General features: G+C 42.0%; 1 protein-coding gene across 1 annotated transcript in view; it reads left to right on the forward strand.

Moving 5' to 3' along the window:
- Positions 1–1,070: 1,070 nt before the first annotated feature.
- Positions 1,071–16,246, forward strand: part of ndp (norrin cystine knot growth factor NDP) — a 32,306-nt gene continuing 17,130 nt past the window's right edge. The window contains exon 1 of the mRNA XM_079253723.1: positions 1,071–1,159. The gene's annotated coding sequence lies outside the window, so the exon portion shown is untranslated. The remainder of the gene's footprint in view (positions 1,160–16,246) is intronic.

The raw sequence follows: 16,246 nt of genomic DNA on the forward strand, positions 1-16,246 counted from the left end.
AGCCTGACAGTGACAGACATTGTTGTGTTGCATCTGGGCCTCATATTTAACACAACTGCTTGGAAATAAAGGAACAAAACCTGAAATATCTATTTTCCCTTTATGAAAGACCTTCCTGCACATCCCCCTTTCTTTAGGAGATAATAAAAGAAATTTCATTTAGAGAATTGGACCAGCTCCGACACAAACTGTTATTTTTATGAGTCTTCCAAAGAAAAAGTGACTGTTCGATCAGCTCCTCGGACTGTTTGTGAATACAAACACAGAAATCCGGAGAGGGGAACTGGGCTGCCTGACGTAATGCAGTGATTTGGCAGCAGCCGTGCACTTTCAGAGTTTTATTAGCTTTCCATTGATTGTTGTTTGTCTTTTTTATATTTTCAGAGTGTCTTCATATTGAGCCGTGTGAGAGAGATGGATGAAGTTGCTTGAGTTTGGATCTGTGCGGCGTTGCTGTTGTTTTTGTCCTTCCCAAACATACAGACAGCAGGCTGTCACACAATGAGACAAATGGCTCATTTGCTAAATTAAAACTTTGAACTCTTTGTGTTTTGCTGTTTATTCTGCCTCCAGGTGAAGGATGCAGCAGCGAGAAGATCGACGAGGTGTCTTACCAAAGCTGCCTTTTGACTCTTCTCAGCACCCTCACCCATCGTGGGGAGGCAACATTAAAACTAAATCCGCTAACAGTTTTATAACCCTGACCTCGTAAAACTGGCTGCAGCTTTTGGTCAGCTCTCTCCCCGACGGGGCGAGCAGGGCCGTCCAGGCCTGGAATTCCCATTTGCCGGTGTGGAGTGTGTCGGTGCGTCAGCTGCTGTCTGTGAGGAACACAGAGAGAGAGAGAAAAAAGGGCGGATGATATACGACTGCTGTGTCACCATCTACATGTGACGGCCGTCCTCACGGACAGAGCATCCAGCCTTCTCCCTCTTCCCCTGTTCAAGACGAAGCGAGGGAGAGTGTGTGTGTGACTGCAGGACAGAGGAGAGGGAGAGGGAGGAGGTGAGGCTGAGACAGAGGGAGGAGAGAGTAGAGCTCAGACAATCAGTGTGTGTGAGAGGGAGGTAGAAACAAGAGGAGCTGGCTGGGAAACAATAGTAGAACAAATCCAGTGTTGCATGCAGGATCTCAGCTCCTCCGCTGCCGGCCGCTGAAGGTAAGACCACCATCCCGGGTGTCGCTCACCTGGATCAGCACACCCACACACCTTCATTATTTCTGGGTTTGCTTTTCTGTATAAGCTGCTGATGCATCACACACGCTCTCCGGCAGAGTTTAGGAGACACTTCTGCTCACTTTCAGTCAACCTTCAGGTGTGCAATCCTTTTAAAAAGAGAAAGAAATCCCTTGTTTTTAGCTCCAGCTGAGTTCAGACATGGCAAGCGGCTTGTAATATGAGGAAACATGTTTGTGTTGGCGCTGCTGGATTTGTTAATCAGGCACTGACAGCAAGACTGGAAGGGTAGTGTGTGCTCGCTTGTATTTGGAAACCTAACAATATGCCTTTTACAGGTTTGTTATGTCCTTGAGTGTATGATTGACTTGGACTGTTGTACTGGACCCCGAGGCTGCTGACTTATGGTCCAGGGAGATGATGACAGATATAATAGACTCTGTGGTAGGTAGGAAGAGAAGGAGGAGGAGGAGACGGGCTACTACTTTCATTTGACTCTGAGGGAGAGGTGTGTGTGTGTGTGTGTGTGTGTGTGTGTGTGTGTGTGTGTGTGTGTGTGTGTGTGTGTGTGTGTGTGTGTGTGTGTGTGTGTGAAAAAGAGAAGGTGTTCAGATGAGAAATGAAGTGATTATAAAAGATCATCTGATAGTAAGAGAGGTGAGCGAAACAGCTCAAGTAAGAAGAATAAACATGTGAGGCGAAGAAGGCAGGCAGAGTCACAGGAGGACACAATAAATGGGAGAAACAGAATGAAACAGAGATGTGTGAGAGAGGTGGAAAGAAAGGCCGGGTGATGCAGACATCCCTGAAGACATCCCTCGACCAGAAAAGTTTTCAGGTCCTGGAACTCCAAACCATCCTCCATTTGGAGGGGAAAAACGAGACCAAGACGAGCTGGAGGTGCGTTTGAAACGTCGCAGCCAGGTGCAGATAGACAGCAACGCTGTCTGATATCTCATGTTTCATATTCTCTCACATGCATGCAAACACACACACACACACACCGAGGCCCATTGTGAGTGTATTTATATGGAGAGTGTTGAAGCTCCGATAGGCAGTTCACAGCGTCTCACCGCTGCAGGAATGTGCTTCTGACAAATGTACACTCTGCACAAACCGCAGGCCTTCGAGAGGATCCTTACCGCCACCCTGCCAGACAAGTATGTGACAGATATCTGCTGCCTTAAGAAAGCTGGTCCAGCGCGATAAAACCAACACGTCTGCGACTCCTTCGCTTGCTCTTTTTGCCTCAGGCTCAGAGCTGAACGGAGGATTGATCTAGTTTCACGCGCTGCTTTTAGCCTGCAGCTCTGACATTCCCAGCATTATTTCCCTCCCTCTTTATGTCTGATGAGGAGTTGGACTTTTAGATGTGAAGTGTGTGTGTTGACCCTGGAAATTAGAAGGATCAAAGCAGCTCAGATATCACCAAAAGGAGAAACAAACACTCAGAATATTCATGCAAATTGTGTGTGTGACGTTTGTGAGAAGCTTAAAGCTGACACAAGCTCAGCTCGGGCTCACATGACCACCTGTCATTGGCTGCACACCGCTCTCAAATCCACACTGTTTGTCTTATCTTTACTGGGGGGGGGTTATATTTAGTGAGGGGGCTTAGCTTTTAGGAGGTTGGCGCGTGGAGAGGGTAAGAGGGGCTGAGTGTGTGTGTGTGTGTGAGAGAGAGAGGAAGTTTGTGTGTGTGTGTGTGTGTGTGTGTGTGTTTGGCTGCTGGCGTCAGTAGACAGTGGAAGAGCTTGGCACTCTGCATGTCAAACTGTGTGTATTTGTGCATATTCAGTGTGTGTGTGTGTGTGTGTGTGTGCGCAGCCGGAGGACAGGTCTGTATCCCCCCTCCCTGCGCTGCAGTCAGGAATCTGCCCTTTAGTTTATTAAAAGCTGGTGAAACAATGGAGGGGGTGAGGCTGGAGATGAGGGCAGGTGGGGAGGTGAGCAGAAAATCATGACGTAAACTCTGGGCACGGCGCAGCAATCCAGCAAATCAGAAGCAAGCTCCATGATGTAGTTCGAAGAGAAGACGAAGGGGAGGCATAGAGGTGGTTACAAGGGCTCTACCTGATTCCTCCTCCTCTTCTCCTCTTTCATGCACCTGTTCTCACAGCGGGGGTCCCTTCCATCCACACCACATAAACCAGAGGATCTCTTCTGTAGAACAGGCTCTTGGGCTCGGCCCAACAGCATCCCAGTAACCTCCACATCAGCAGGATAACGCCATGCTGCCTCTTGTGTTCTGCGCTGGTCTCTGTCTGAGAGAACTAAAGCCATAAGTTAGGTGGGTGGGGGATATTTATACATGCACCCCACTGGGAAGAACAAAACATTGTGACAAGGATGGAGAAATTCTGTTTTGCACAACATATGGCTTGTGCAGTCGGGAGCCTCCATGGTGTTGCTTCTCAGAACAGATTTTAAAATAATATTTCTGCAGCTTCACTTCGGCTGTGTAGAAGAGAAGATCTCAAAGTTGTTGATTCATCTGCGTTCGATGATGCTCAGAGTGAAAACGAGGCTCTGGCTACAGACACCTGTTAAACAGTCCCAGTATGTTCCAAACCGGTGGGCTGGATCAGATTTTCAGTCTCCAGTCAGATTTGGTTTAGATTTAGAAACAGGTATGAAAAAGAAAGTCCACCAAGAGTTTAATTTCATTGGGAGGTTTAGACTTACAGTAGTTCTGGATTTTCTGTTTGACAAAGCTTATTGTGTTTGTTTCCTGTCTTAGGTTTTACCACCATGGCAACATGTGCTTTCAAGCCCTGTCCACACATTACTGTTGCAGATTTTCTATTACGTTGCAGATTTTGTCCACATAAAAACAAAAAAATGTGAATAAACTTTTATGAGTACACCCTCCAGCGTGAAGATGTTTGGTTGATCCAGCGGTGCTGATGTAAAATGTAGACATGATAACCAGCGTTTTGGCTTGCAGCTTGGTTTGGTTCACCGTCACAGACATAACCCAGATTATACTGGTGCTAATCTTGTTAAAGTGTCACTACTCAGCTTTAAGGCCCTAATTCTGGCTAATTCAGGATCCATCTTGCATCCTGTCTCTATTCTGAGCTCCCTCCAGCCAGTAAAAGTCAATCCCATATTGGGTCTTATTTCTTGCTTTGTTACTCTTTCCTTTCTTCCTCCAATAAAAAGCTCTTATGGTTCTTTGCGGAATCGGTCACGGTGCATATTTAATATGGTCATTGTGTTGAAATTCAGCTACTGGTGCAGTACTGGTACAGATATCGCTTGATGCCGCAGACTGGGGAAAGGGTTGTAAAGCGGGATGCTGCAGGCCAACAACACCTCCAGAAATGTGCATTCAACACAATGAATATCTGTCCATCAAAACAAGTCAGAACGAGAATTTTTTAGACTGCTTTAATAGAATATTTTATATGTTTGCAAGTTTGTTACTGACTAGAATAAAAACTAAAGGCAGCACATTATGTTACTGAGGACAATGAGACATAAAAACACACTCATTATATTAACATGTTTTGACCAGGTTGGTTTCAGAGGCAAGGGATAGTATGTGTGTCGCTTTGGATAAAAGTCTCTGTTAAATTACTAGAATAGAATAGAATAGATCCATACCTTTTGGTTTAGATAACTTCTGTGAGCCTTTCAATCAGTTTATTTTGTAAATAGTAACATGACAGAGAATAAATGTGTATTTATGTAAAAACACTTTTAATGTTTTACTGTCGTTCTGATCTCAACCGAGCAGTTTTTAAAAATGTTTAATAGAAACTACAAGAGAAGATGGAAGGAAGTGGTGACTGAGTCTCAAAAGGACATTTCACAAAGCCGTTTTAAGTTATAAATTGTTTGGTAAGAGCCTAACCTCAATTCCTGGACTCAGCTGTTGCTTGTTTTGCTTCAGTCCTCCAACATGTTTTATAGCCACACTACCAAACCTTGGTAGATTTCTTATGTCTCATTCTCCTCAGCCAATAAAAATTAGTCCAATGTTGCCTCTTGTCACTTTCTCTCTTTCGTTTCCTGCCTTCGTTTAATAATATGGTGTTGGGTTTCTTTGCCAAACCAGCCATGGAATATGCATAATGGTGAGTTCACCATCAAAACGAGTCTGAAGCAGAGTTGTGAAGTTGGACACTTGTGTAAACTTGCTATAAATATGGCAGTCTTGTGATTGCTTCATGACATTGTGTTCAGTTGTTTGGTTTCTTTACTGTCTCAAAGCAAACAAAGGTAAAACTGTGCTAGCTATAAGCAGGACCAGCACTTTTCGGTGTTCATGGTCAGGAATTGTTTGACTTTAGATCAGGGGTGCCCAAGTCCAGTCCTCGGGATCTACCATCCTGCAACCTTTAGATGCAACCCCAGTCCAGCACAGCTGAGTCAAATAGCTGAATTCCTCTTCTGCATGTCATCCAGTTCTGCAGAGGCCTGCTAACGAGCCACTTATTTGATTCAGCTGTGTTGGAGAAGGGTTGCACCTAAAAACAGCAGGATGGTAGATCTCGAGGACCGGACTTGGGCACTCCTGCTTCAGACCAAAGCTCCCTCAAATCCTCCTCATGTGGCAGTCACTTAGTTTGCACCAGGAAACTAAAAAACAGGACTCACTTTACAAGTGTATCCTGACACTGAAGGACCAAAATCATAAGAAATAAATTGCTCACATAATCAGTAAGTATAAAAAATGTCCTAATATATTATTGATGATAGAAAAGTGAATCATATCTTTCCCTAAAGGAAGCGCAGCAGTACAGGTGTACAACAGACCTGCCGCCGTACCGTGGGTGAGAGTGGGAGGCATCTTTCCCACCGTAACGTCTAACAGAGACATCTCAATATCTTCAGAACTTAAGCTTGGAATCAACATCTCATAACTCCCAAATCCAAAAACTTCAGGCCGGATGGATGGTGGTATGTAAGTAGGGGTTATTTTGTCCTGATGGAGTTCTGCTCTCCACTTATTCTTAACCCAGCCGGGATCTTTTTGCATACACTGAGCCCTTCATAAATGATTTGCCCCTCAGCCATGCTGCAAAAGTTCTACCTGCAAAACATAAGTGGAATTTGCTCCATTTGTTTTGCTCCATGAAAGATGATATGAGTTTTAATAAGCAGTAAATTCAGACCTACAGACTGGTCTGAAGTTACATAAAATACTTGCCATGTAATGATTTTGTCTGCCTCCAGGCCTCCAGCTTGGGCTCTAATTAGTTTTTGAGTACCAGGAACTCCACATTGGTTGCTTAAAGAGGAGATTGCTTCGGATTTTTTGGGGGCTTTTTATGCCAAATTATTGAAGTTATGATTTGTTTCAGGTAAAGTTGAGCCAGAGGACAGGCTCCACAGCACTGAACTGGGAGGCCAAACAGGGTAAAAGGAAAAAGCTGGAGCAACTGGATATTTGCAAAATGATTGTCCAGTAAAAGCAACTACAGATTCGCATTTCAGGTCTGTGCAGCTTTGAATTTCCACTAATTTTAAGGCATTGTGAACAGCTCTGCAATTAGAGGGATACAAACAGTACTTGGCATATAATTAGCATTAATAACATAGCATGCGACTTAGCTGATTTTATATCATGCTGTGTATATCCGTTTAGAAAGGTGATGCATTCAGCTACTGTCAGCTCAAGGGGAATGGAAGCAAGTCTTCTTTTATTTAGTCTTTTAGATTTAGGGTTGTGAAATTATGTATTTCTATATATAGAGTGTATTTTCCTAACCCTAAACCTGCAGATTTTTTCCCAAATCTGATTAAACTGATAGTGAGGAAAAGAACTGAACAATTAAAGTGCTAAGAAGGACAAATGGTGGTGTCCAAGACAACAAAATCAAACTTTGACCTTAAGATTTGATCTTTCATTTACATAATTACATAATTTTCTGACTTCTGGCTCATTTTGATGACTCATTTATATGTATGATGCACATTCAAGGAACCGTTACTGTCCATAAGAATCCTGTGGTTGAGAAACATTTCATGACTTTTTTCCCATCAATTTACAGCAGCATCTCACAATACCATGCTGCGTCACATGCTGGCAACTGGATATCAACACACTGCTGTTTTTAATGCACACAGCATGAAAGAAAGAAAGAAAAGTTACAGAGCAGAAGGTGGAGTTAAAAGTAGGCTGCAAAACAGAGCGAATCCCCATAGACTCCCATGTTAAAGGGGTCCTATTCTGGTATTTGGAGTTTTCTGAGCTTTCTACAGTGTTACAGTGTTGAATCCTCATCAGACATGTGAACGGCACTGTTTTTTATCACCTAGTTTGAGTTTGAGTTCCAGCACGCTCTCTGTTTGGTTTCCATGGCGACGAAAAACGCGTCGTTTTAGAGAGTTTTTTCTACTTGGAAATCCTTGTGACGTCCCGGGGGATAAGGTTGGGTGATTGGTTACCTTCTACTGGTTAACAAGGGCATGTACAAATACATCAGGCGGGTGGAAAACGTGGGATAAAGTTATTTCCAACGATGGCTGGTGAGTTTACCAAAGAGAGACATCCTGCTGCATTCGTTGCTGTGGGTTGCTGTTTTCCACTTCGTTTTCAGGCTCTGATTCAGGTTCCAACATGTAGGGCTGTATGCTATGTGTTGACATTGTACTTTAGTTTTTTTATTGAGTTCATATTAACCTAATGCTTCTGTTTATGAGACGTTACAATGACGGTGAAAGCAGGTGCGGTGCGCGCTCCCGATGTAGTGCAGTGGCGGGAGGCGGGGCTTAATGCGGAAGAGTCTCAATCCACTCGTTTTGCCCGCAGGCTGATCTGACAGCCTACGGAGAGGGTCGGTCTGAAGTAAATAAAGCCATTTGTGACAATAACTCCATCAATCCCAGCCCTTCTGGTCTCAGAAATAAAAATAAATTAGCCTGAAATGCACAGAATAGTTCCACTTTAAAAAGACCAACTTCACAGCAGAAATAAACATGTTTACAGCCTGGTTCAAAAATCCATTTTGGGTTTAATAGGTCAGGTTTACCTTCATGACAACTGTGGGGGGGAGTGAATTTTTTCTAACACGCCCGTTTAAAAGTAATTTAATTGCGAAGTTGGCAGTCGTCATGTCAGATTTATTGTTTCAAATCCTCTATCGTGATCACGCTAAACTGCAACTACAGTTCATCTCTAACTTGCCTTTTTAATGGAGTCTCTTCTCAGCCAATTGAGAAAGACGAATCTACTTAAAAATCCCCTCAGACATGCACAACACCATCCATCCTCTCTAAAGATTAAGCTGCCATTTCAAACTACTTGTTTTGGACCTGCTTCACACTTGTCCCAGGTTGCGATAACTAATTCAGCATGCCTATCCTGCAGTTCTGGAAATTCTCTGCATTGCGGCTAGAGCTGTATAACCCTGCATTTTTTATGCAACAACACTCAAGCCACTGTTCTCTGAATGTTCTCAGAGGTTTTTTTTTTTTTTTTTTACAAATAAAGTGGCTTTATTTAAAAAAAACAAAAAAAAAACGTCCATTCGTCTCTACCTTAAAATGGAAAATGTGTCTCTCTTGGTGGCAATTTACTGGATGGAGCCTGGCCGTGCAGCAGCGTTTCTACAACAGTCATCAACTGAAGTTGTTTACTTTAATGTAGGTGAAGTTTCATGGGTAATTCAGAATGAATGACTTGTTGTATTTTGTGGAGTTCTGCTGCCAACAACCCAAGGTGACACAACGAGTTCGGATCCAACACTCCTCCCTCCCAAACATAATCACTGTAGTTCAAACCGCCGCAGTGCAACGGAGTGATCTGAGCCAATGGGGCTCTCGGGTAAATGAGGAGGAGGTGATGTAAAAGGAATGAAGGAGGGACTGGTTGCACTTTAAAGTAGACCTCGATGAAGATTTGTTTCTGTAATTTCATTTGAAAGACAAGTGTTGTTTGAGGAGATGATGTGCTGTGCCCAAACGGCAGATCCAGGAAAGACGCGGCGCGTAAAGGTTTGCTTGGTCATTATACTTGGACATGAAGCGAGGTGGAGAGTTTGAGAGGATCCAGCTGCTTTCTGTAAACCATCGGGGCTCCATAAATCTGAGCAGGACAGGTGAGGGTGAACTGACGAAGAGGAGGCCACTCTGCCCCCTCATGCCGCTCCAAAACCTCATGACCTTGTTTACTTCAGCTTCAGCCAACCCAGACACCCACAGATGAGCTCTCACCCACAGTAATGAACTCCCACTCAGACACATTCTCCGTTTATTATCCTAAAAGCTCCCATTATCTGAAGCGGCTGCCATTCATAGCTACATATTGATATCACCAGCTTTCAGAGCTTAAGCCTGAGCAGCCAAATGAGACAGTAATTAAGACGTGTAGTCACCTTCTAGTGAGGGATGTCCCTGCTTTAGTGCCGCTGGAGCAGGGCGGCCTCATCTGGCGGCGCAAGAACCAGACGACAATCAATGGGAAGTCATCCCTGCTGAATGTAAAAAGGCGGGAACGTCTAGCCAGCTCCACAGATTGTTAATCAGAGAGGACACAGCTGGCTGGGGACCAAAACTCATCAGAGGTAAAGGAAAGTTGAGTTGGCTTGTCCTGGTATTTACTAAGCAGACCGCTGCTGTCATTATCTTTGTTTGCTTTCCTTCATGGTAAGGCCAGGACCTGTTGTCTGTTTAACGAAAACACATGTTCTGAAGGGGAGCTGTGATTTATGAGGAAATGCCGAGGATGTTTTCCTGGTGTGACCATAACCAGAGTTACATTGTCCCGTTTGATCTCAATTGACTGAACACGTTTTCACTTTACAGAACCCCTTTACAGAGTTTACAGGACGCTTCATACATGCTTTCTGCTCGTCCATGCAAAACAGGAGTAACATGGAGAGAAAGCTGGAGACTGTAGCGGGGGCCCCAAAATTCCCAAATTCTTTACATGTGCTGATTTGGGTGGAAATTTGCAGACTGAAGTTGCCTCCACAACACACACAAATCCATTCACTTCAAAGAGCTTCTTTTGTCTTTGGTGGAAAAAGGTGGAATCAGTCTTCTGTTCCACAGCACATGACTGTGGTAGTGGGTGACACAAGGATGACCAAAGCCTCACGGTACGGAAAGTAAAGCATTATTTATTTCAAAGGGGCATAATCAGGATAAACATCATTGTATCCGGTAAGGAACTTTGGTCTTTCCAACAATGCTACAGTTTATTAAAGCTTGCAGCAATGGAGGTCTCGCCACAGCATTTCAGGACACATTCACGTCGGCCTTTTGGTTCGGATCCGAGTCCATTTGCTCGGAAAGTCGCTTCGTTTGGGGAAATGTGAACAAACAAATTCTGATTCGGATCAGAGAAGCGGACGGATTGGGAGATATGCAGCTTCCAGCTGTTTGCCAGCTTCTTGATGCTGCAGAAATCCTGTTTTCTGCTGTTTTGTAGATGCAGCTAAAGAAGTTGAAAGAAGTGAGGTTTATCTCTGAAAAAGAACCTGCAGATCCAGTTCCAAATTAATTCTTTGCCAAATTTTCTTTAATGTGCCGACACCAAACTGGTTCTGATGAGCGAACAAGCTGAAGAAACTTAAAGGGCACATCCACATCGACCTTTTTGATCCGGATCCGAGTCCGTTTGCTCAGAAAGTTGTTTCGTTTGGGAAAATGTGAACGCATCAAACAAATTCTGATTCAGATCAAAGAAGCGGACTCTGTTCACCTACAAACGCAGGTCTCGGTCTGTTTCAAGTGGACCAAATACAGGAAAAAACAAACAAAAAAGTCCCTTCCTGCATTTAGCTTAGCATTGCATTGTGGGTAAATCCATAGCGATGGCGTTAAGGGTCCTCTCCCTCGTCTGGTGTTCATACTGCGTCCATTGTTGCAGTGGATTTCTGCAGGATACTTGAATAAGACACAATGAAATCCCAAAACAGCCATATTTTTGTCTCCATGTTTAACTCGCAGGTGGAGGAAGTTTTCTTCTTCACGTGGGTCTTGTTCTCTTTTCTGCTAAATACTAGTGCAGCGCCACCTCTGGTGGGAATGGGGAAATATTATTGTAATGGTTTGGCTGGTTTGACCAAAGTCCCCAATTGGACTGAGTCTAGTGGATGTGATGTCCAGATGAGATTGCACCTTCAGTCAGGTTGGGGTCTGGACTTTAACTGGACCATGTCAACACCTTGATTCTTTTCTTTTTCAGTCATTCTGGTGTTTTTATGAGTATTGTACTGTTGCATGAAACTGCTTCAGCCAAGCTTTAGCTGTCGGCCAGATTGCCTCTCATCTAACTGCAGAATATCTAGGTGTCCAGGGAAGTTCATGGTCCACTCAATGACTATCATGTGTCCAGGTCCTGTAGCTGCAAAGCAAACCAGATCACCATCCTTCCAACACCGTGCTGACAGGCGATATGAGATTCTTGAGCTGATATGCTGTATTTGGTTTTGTGCATTCTGACCAAACTTGTCCTCTTTGGTCTTGTCTGTCCAAAAGGACGTTGTTCTAGAAGTCTTTTACTTTGTTCACATGCAACTTTGCAAATAAAGTCTTTTAGAGAGAAGAGGCTTTCTCCTGCAACTCTTCCAAATAAGCCATATTTGTTCAGTCTTTGCTGAGTCCTGGACAGACAACCCTGTCCAGGTTGACTTTATTTCTGCATGCTTCCTAAATTATTAGAACAGAGCAGCAAACTGCCAGCACGATGCTTTTATAGATGAGTTCATCACACTGAATAAACAATTTAACCAGGAGCAACTGACTTCTTCCCTCGATACAAGTTTCCAGCTGCAGCATACCTGCATCAGATTGATGGGTCACCGTGATTGGGCAGAACATGACAACACGCTATTTAATTTGAATCGGGTGTGTTAGATGGTGACATGATGGACTGACGACCTGCCTCTCGGCCAATGAATGCTGGGGTAGGCTCCTGCTTCCTGCAACACTGAAATAATGGACTAAGTGGTTAAGAAAATGGATGGATGGATGGATGGATATATATATATATATATATATATATATATATATATATATATATATATATATATATATATATATATATATATATATATTATACATATATATACATATATATCTTTGACAGTCCTGGTGTAATGCATGGTGTTCATTTGAAGTGCGCCCAAGTCCAATCCTCGAGCTCTACTGTCCTGCAACTTTTACACACAACACACCTGAATCAAATTGCTCTGCTCCCTCCACTGCGTGTCATTCAGCGCTGCAGAGTCATGGTAACCAGACATTCATTTGATTCAGGTGTGTTGGAGAAGGGATGCACCTAAAAGCTGTAGGACATTAGATCTTCATATCCGTATTTGAGCACCCCTGACTTACTCCACTTTCAGACCTGGTAAGAATCAGATGAAAGCATAACTCTTCTTTTCATGACTGTAGGTTAAAAACTGATAATGGATAGATGGAAGATGACAGGAGCAAATAAAATCACCCATTTTTTGTAGAGTTTGGCTCCTGTAGTTTGTAAGAAAAGAACAAAAGTTATTTTTTTTAAGAAGGTGGTCAGTCCACCGCAGTCTGCAGGACAGTTTACTGTAAAGCTCTGCTCAGTTTTCTCTGAGAAACTGGAATGTATGATTTCAGCACACTTCAGGGCAGTGATTCTTACAAAGAAAAATGAGGTTTTCTTGTATTAACTGCGTTATATTTGCTTAAAAACGACTATATGGATGTGATTCTTTATACAAACAGTATGGAGTAGAATATGCATTGCACTGGTAATGAGTAATTAGATGATCATTTAGATCATTCATCATAATTAACCCTTTAACTTTCACACTAACAGTAAGACTAGAGAAAATGTTTCTCTGTGTTTATCCGTTTGTTTAGGACAAGAATAAACGGTAATAATGGTACAGGTCATATAGTTAAGTAATGCGTAACTCATGATAAACTAATGTATTAATTAAAGACTTTCTCATGAAGTCCTGTTGCGCATCATGAACTAATGATCTCAAAGTTGATCCATGTGATTACTTGATCCTTAATTGTTCATCAACTGATGAACATTAATTCACTGTTTAATCATTATGTCAACAAATTTCCCAGTTTAGATACAAATATATGTTTTAAATCTCTGCTCCTGTTTATTTTTTTCATTTTTATTTAATCCAAGACACATACAAAGATGTTCGATTTAGTGAACATGGGTATGTAAAGTGCTTGGAGTGATTATTAGGGTTTTAAAATCACTGTATTAATGCAGTAAGCTGAACAAAAATATGATACTGGTATATATGGAAATGTTTTATAATACCTAGCTGCTTTAAAAACAATAAAACAATCAGAAAAATAAATAAACCTACAATTAAATCTTCATTAATAGTCACTAAAAGAGCTTTTACATATTCATGTTAGCTGAATGAACAGAATAAATGTTTTTTTAATGATTAAAATGTTAAAAAGAAGAAGTTAATAATGATGTAATAACAGTGAAATGGTTGAAATTTGGAATGGTAGTGTTTTAACAAACACTTTGTTTGGGTTTTACATACCCAAACCAACTGGTAGAGATGCTCAGGCGGGTTTATTTCCACAGTTTTTTTTTATTTAAAGAAATTCATCAAAGTCACTGCAAATTTACATCTATACTAAATGTCAGACCAAGATCTGAAAGGGTTAAGATACATTCTGCATTGTCCCATTCAACTATGCGTTTTACTGGAAAATTCATATGTGCTCTAACGAGCAGAATCACCTGAGATGAAGCTTGCAGAAGGCAGGATGTTGTGAAAGGTGCATGAAGCTCCCCAAAGATTTCTTCTAACAATTTTGCATATTTTTTATTTAAGTGGAATAGAAGAAATGGCAGCATGCAGGACAGCTAAAAGCGAACGATGTCTGAGGATTACTACTGCGTCTGCTGAAAGCTGTGGACAGCCATGGTCTCACGTACAGTTTCTGAAAAACATCCATGAGCACTCAGGTCTGCAGTGCACGTGTGAAAATGGCTATTGACATCTTTATTTGGTCTTCACCAATTCCCGAGGGGCATATCTGACTCGTTTAACGCGCCTTTCTGTTGGCCATCTGTTCGCCGACTCTTTCAGCCTTTTACTGGTTTAAAGCTGGTTGAAAACAGCTACCTGCTGTGTCTGAGAACAATGCTGTGAGAACTCAATGCGTGAAAGCTGGTCTAATGGTATTAGCTCATCTTGTAATTTCCTTTTATTAGAAGGCAAAAAATATCACATTCTTATCACTTTCCTCGGAGACCATATGCATACAGGATTCCGAGATAAAATTGTGTTGCGTTTACCTGCAGAGATGTGGGGTTATGGTGATAAAATAACACTTAGAGCGTTGTTTATGGGCCTTTGGACATGTAATAAAGCTGTCATGTGTAGTTTGTTGTGTGCACTGCACTGAAATGGAATTTTAAAAGCCACAGGGCACATGCAGAATGCAGAGAGGGCGTTAGGTGAGGGTCGATGGGGTGGAAAAGCTGCAGATTTTGCCTCTGCACCGTTAAAAATGAGCACCCATACCTCCAGGAGGCGTGGGAAGTAGACGCATGAATCTTTAATCTCTTTATTTTGTCTCATCTGTTTGGCTTGCCTCAGCTTGTCTCCCACATTGTCTCTTGTGTGGGTGACCAGTCAGTGATTTTATCTTGTACTTTTCCTCGATCCTTAATAACTCAAGTGTGTATGTTGCCTGAAACAAGATCGCAATACCAGCAGCAGCGGAGATGGGGCTAACAGCGGTTGTTGCACCGCTGGCAGGGCTGGAGGTGCTGATGGGTGCTGGCTGTATACAAGAAGACTATGTAAACCCTGCGCCACATGTTCGACGGGCCAACAGAATATCTCTGGGAGTATTTATTTTAACAACCCAAATGATACTTCTATTTCTCTCAGGAGGAATGTTAACATTACCGTTATGATTCTCCTTAGGAAGAAAAACTCCATGGCTGAAATGAGAGGTGTTGGAGACTTGAGGGATGGGTAGAAAAAATTCACCCCAACTGGATGCTTGATGTCATCTGTATTGAGAAAAATCGGTGCAAAGTTGCAAATTTAGGTTTCTATGGAGCCCTGAATGGGGCATTTAAATCATTTATTCCACTTTTATCAGGACAAACCAGGAAGATTATTTATAATCTCACTAAACCAAACATAAAAAAAAACTTACATTTGATGTTAAATATATGTGTTTCTAGTTTTTAGCTTACATCTGTAGATAGATAGATAGATAGATAGATAGATAGAGTCTAGGTTGAAGAGACGGAGTCATTAAAGAATCTGATCTGCCATAATCACAATACTTATTAATCATAACGTATTTGAACACACATTTCCGCAATAAGTTACAAAACACTGAACCTCACACTTGTACGAACCCGAGACCAGGGCCGAATTAAAAGTGCACAGGCCCCTGGGCCCAGAGTGTTCCAGGGGCCCCTTCCCCACAACAACACTGTGAAAAGTGGGAATGATACGTTGTGAAACAACATTTCTAACATCTCTCAGCCAGTGGGACCAGTAGCAATGCACTAGAAACTGTGGTGTAACTATCTGGCTTTTATGTAGATTTTGTTTCATGTCCAAAATGCTGATGTTTGCCCTACATGGGCCCCAAGTGGGTGTGGACCCCTGATCCTGTGCCCATAATGCCCATTGGATAATCCAGCCTTGCCCAAGACTGAGGATTTACAGATTTAAAAATCCTTGTGCCATAACATTTTTAAATAGGCTCAGATAACTTTACTCCTTTTTATGTCTTTTGTTTTAACTATCTCTCATAGTGTTTTTATTATCCCATTGAGGTATTTCTATTATTTAAATTTTTTATGATTTACTTTAAAAAATTTTAAATGGTTTTTAAATAGTTTAAATTATGGTTGTTGTGACTGACTGGATTTATTGTGTAACTTTTGAATAACCTGTCTGTAAATCAAGTTTCCCATTGAGGACAATAAATAGATTGAATTAAATTGACACTGCATGAAAAAAAACTGAGGTTAAAATCTGATATTTCTAGCTAATTCTAAGAAGTTAAGATACTACATATTAGTACTGATAATACTAAATAAATTATTTCTGCTTATATGCACTTAAAAAGGATTGAATAGTTAATTTTGTTATTAAAGAT

This window comes from Telmatherina bonti (assembly GCF_933228915.1).
Source record: "Telmatherina bonti genome assembly, chromosome: 15".
Lineage (NCBI taxonomy): Eukaryota > Metazoa > Chordata > Actinopteri > Atheriniformes > Telmatherinidae > Telmatherina > Telmatherina bonti.